Source organism: Neoarius graeffei, chromosome 27 (assembly GCF_027579695.1).
Source record: "Neoarius graeffei isolate fNeoGra1 chromosome 27, fNeoGra1.pri, whole genome shotgun sequence".
NCBI classification, from domain to species: domain Eukaryota; kingdom Metazoa; phylum Chordata; class Actinopteri; order Siluriformes; family Ariidae; genus Neoarius; species Neoarius graeffei.
In genome coordinates, this window is record NC_083595.1 from 2,265,068 (window position 1) to 2,269,596 (window position 4,529).

Here is a 4,529-nt window from a genome sequence, read left to right on the forward strand (position 1 = left end):
CAAAACATGATTTCAATATCAAATGAATGGACACGCCATCCTGTTATCTCTCGCAACTAACTCATTGGGGTTTTCTGTGTTTTGGCTCTGAAACAGATTTTCTCATAACATGAGCAAATTGTCTGCTGTTCAATCAATACTGTATCTTCAGGTACTATTAACACATCATATCCATCTTCTGTCAAATACTGTAAACAAAATAAACTGTCTAAACAACCACTCTCTTCTCCTTTCAGTATTTCATCCAAGTGTGCTGTAGCCAAAACAGCTGGAGCATCTGTGTCTACTGTAGTACAAATAGCAGCTCCTCCTTCTTCAAATACTGCATCAGGCCCAAACAGAAACAGCCTTTCCACCCTCTCCTTCAACTACAGCATCGGAATTTCAGGAAAAATAAATAATGGTAATTGCGTGCTGACCCCCCTGGTGCGGATTGAGGGGGTTGCACCCGACGCGTGCCCCCCCCTTCCAAAAAAAAAAAGTAGTTTTCGTACATGGCTGCTTGGACTTGTGACTTCATTGTATTGCAGATACCGAGATACCCACCATTTATTTAATAAAGTTTTAAAAATAAACGGAATAAACCGTTATGTGGGACTCAGATGAAGAGTTTGGTATTAATTTATATTTAATAGTAGGTCCTAGTTTTTTTTTTTGCTTGTGACATGAATGCAGTGAAAAGCAAGCTGGGCGAGTCCTGTTGGATTTGAACAGGACGCAGGAACTTCATGCATCGACATAATAACATACTGTATTCCAGGACTGCACTGTAGACTCCATGTAAAGGGTGTGCACCATCCTTTTACTGTATGTTACTGTTAGAACCAGAAAAGGTTGTAGTTTTATGAGCAACTTAGTATTGGAGGTGAATGCTAAAAGATTCCTGGCTTTTGCATGCTCCCTGCGCACAATGCATATGGCACAACGTGCCACCTGCTCCTGCCAGCTCCAGCACTGAAAGTGAAAGTGCCTAATTACTGCCATTATTTAGCCTTGTATAAAACTCCAGAACTGCTCTCAGTTCAAAGGATAAAAGACTAAGGACAACTAATAAATTCAAGCAACAGGCTAAACACTTGAAGTTACCTCTCTTTGTCCGTAGAAATCGAACCCGTTCATTCCGTAAGCGTCCTGCCAACTTTGGGCTTTAATGGATCAAAATTATGCTTTTTTTTATCGGCTACACTTGAATGACACACCTCTTAGGAGACATGCTTTGGTTTTACTTTTGTTGTGGAATTAAAAAAAAAAATAGTTGAAAAGGTACTACACTTTGCAAAGCAGATGAAGCCAGAAATGCCACGAACTTTCAAGCGTTGCCCATATGACATCACTTCCTTTGACTTAACAGTAACTTACCAGGAACGCATTTGTGTAATGATGGACTCAAAGAGCCAAACTTTACCAACTAAATAGAACATGTTCCCAATCTCATATTAAAATACAATTTAGATAGTAAACTATTTAACATGGGGCGGCACGGTGGTGTAGTGGTTAGCACTGTCGCCTCACAGCAAGAAGGTCCTGGGTTCGAGCCCCGGGGCCGGCGAGGGCCTTTCTGTGTGGAGTTTGCATGTTCTCCCCGTGTCCGCGTGGGTTTCCTCCGGGTGCTCCGGTTTCCCCCACAGTCCAAAGACATGCAGGTTAGGTTAACTGGTGACTCTAAATTGAGCGTAGGTGTGAATGTGAGTGTGAATGGTTGTCTGTGTCTATGTGTCAGCCCTGTGATGACCTGGCGACTTGTCCAGGGTGAACCCCGCCTTTCGCCCGTAGTCAGCTGGAATAGGCTCCAGCTTGCCTGCGACCCTGTAGAAGGATAAAGCGGCTAGAGATAATGAGATGAATGAGACTATTTAACATATCTAGTTTTATTTGGTATAATTTCCAGGGTTAATGTGATTTTCATAAAACTAGCACTTCAAGTCTTCCACATGTGAGTTTTCTTTTCTAAGAGTATATCCCTCCCCCCATTTCCTCCCCTGCCTTCTCTCTTTCAGGGTAGAGAACACATTTGCCCTTGATCACTTCAGAAATTCTTCTTCTTCTTTTGGCTGCTCCCGATTAGGGGTCGCCACAGCGGATCTTTCGTCTCCATTGCTCCCTGTTTTCCGCATCCTTCTCTACCACACCTGCCACTTTCATGTCCTCTCTCACCACATCCATGTATCTCCTCTTTGGCCTTCCTCGTTTTCGTTTGCCTGGCAGCTCCATCCTCAACATTCTCCTTCCCACATGCTCTGCATCTCTTCTCAGGATGCGCCCAGACCATCTCAGTCTCATCTCTCTTGATCACTTCAGAAATTAATTTGTGTATATTTTGGTAATTTTTCAGGATCATGGTCTTTGCTGAACGAACACTAATGTGGGCTTCTGCACTGGCAGGAAATTAATCAGTGCCTGATTATTTTATTTCTCTGCAGTACAGGCTATAAACGTGTCATGACGTCTGAGCTCTCAGGAGTGTGTAGGGATAAAGTGCACACTGCAGGATATTATTGAAAGTGCACTTGTTAAGAGGAATCACTCACTCACTTGTCATTCCCTTTCACACATCCCTTAATTTCACCATCTTGCCATCCCTTCTTCAGTTTTCCCTCTCCCTCTCTCCTGTCTGCTTTTTTCTGTCCTTTGTTTGCTCTTGTGCTTTATTTCTTTCTCTTGCTTCCTACTTCTCTTCCCCCTCTCTTATTTCTCCTATTACTCATTCCCTGTGTGTGTGTGTGTGTGTGTGTGTGTGTGTGTGTGTGTGTGTGTGTGTGTGTGTTGCGTGGGGAGAATCTGCTTCTGTGTGCACTATTTTCCTTTCTTTCTCACTCTTTCTTCTGTTTGCTCCCTTTATACCTTTCCTTTACCTCTGTTGTCTCTCTCTCTCTCTCTCTCATCCCTTGCCCCTGCTTTCACACCTCCTCCCTGTTGCCTCTTGCTCTGTATTTCTCCTTTCTTTCGCTTTTCCCCTTTCATCTTTCTCTTTCTGCAGCTTTACTTCTTTGCCTTCTTTCTCTGACTCCCTCATTCTTTCAGCTTCTCCTTCTTACCTTTGGTTCCTCATTTCTCTTTCTTTCATTCCACTTCTCCGTTCCCATGTTTCTCTCATCCCTCCTTTTTCCTTACTCCATTCTTGTCGTCTCGATGATGATGGAGAATGTTATCATCTGATCACCTGTGTGTTGTTGTGGTGGATGAAGTGCACAGTGAGATTCAGAGTGCACGCTGTGGCCGAGCAGATCTCTCTCTCTCTCTCTCTCTCTCTCTGATGTGACGTAATGAAGAAAGAAAGGCCCCTGTGTGTGTGTGTGTGTGTGTGTGTGTGTGTGTGTGTGTGTGTGTGTGTGTGTGTGTGGTGGGAATCTGCTGCTACGTGCACAGACTCTGAAGCAGATGCACGTCACAGAGTGAATGCAGAGGAGCGTGCAGGATGGGGTGCCGATACTTATAAACACCAGCTATTAAAAACAGAAGGAGAGACTGGAGAGAAAAAAAATCTGAGTCTCATCACTGCAGTCAGGACACACACTTCCTACCTGTCTGTCTCTCTGTGTGTCTGTCTGTCGCATCATAAGTCTGTATTTTCTATTCGATATCAGTCTCTCTCTCTCTCTCTCTCTCTCTCTCTCTCACACACACACACACACACACACACACACACACACACACACACACACATCCTGCCTCTTCCTCCTCCTCCTCACTCCCTCTCTCCTGTCACACACTCACGCGCCATCCCTCCTTCACCTCATTCCTTCTCTCCTCTGCTCCGTTCTGGATCTCCAGCTTCCTCTTCCTCCTCTCCTCGGTGTCTCGGATGCTCAGCACGTTCCAAGAGAGTAGAGGTAATGCTGCATCCATTCTCTCTGTGGATTTATGGACAGATGCAGAGTGGATCGTGACGAGCAACAGATCGGGATGCGCAGGGCAGCTGGTGTGTGTGTGTGTGTGTGTGTGTGTGTGTGTGTGTGTGTGTGTGTGTGTGTGTGTGTGTATAAAAGCATGCATTTCTTCATGCTGTATAATAAGGACCTGCTGCATGAGGAATGTCAGCAGCACTGAAAGCTGGACTGGTGTTGTGTTGGTTCTGTTCCTATGAACAGTGGTGTGTGCTGGTGTGCAGATCGGTGAGGGGTAAATTAGAGGTGCTGTCGGTAAATTTGGGGTAAAGGGGTAAAATGGAGAAGGTTGATTCAGGTGCATTACTGGTTATAGAGCATACAGATGGATGTTGGAGAGGTTTGTGGACTGTATGTTGGGCTTTTTGGGTATTGGTCTAAATTAGAAGTGGTTTGGGGTAACCTGTGGAGATATGGGGTGATGTAGATGAATCAAATGTTCACGTTTGGCCAAAAATAAATGAAATATACACGAAACAGCTCAATATACATGAATTCGAGGCCGTATAGATCAATAAGATGGAGGTTTGGGAAATTTTATGGAGCTTTTGTGGAGGTTTATAGAAATGAGAGGAAATGAGGATAAATTAGAGATTTAGGTGAAGAGATTAATTCGATAAACGTAAGAGTTTATATGTCACTAAA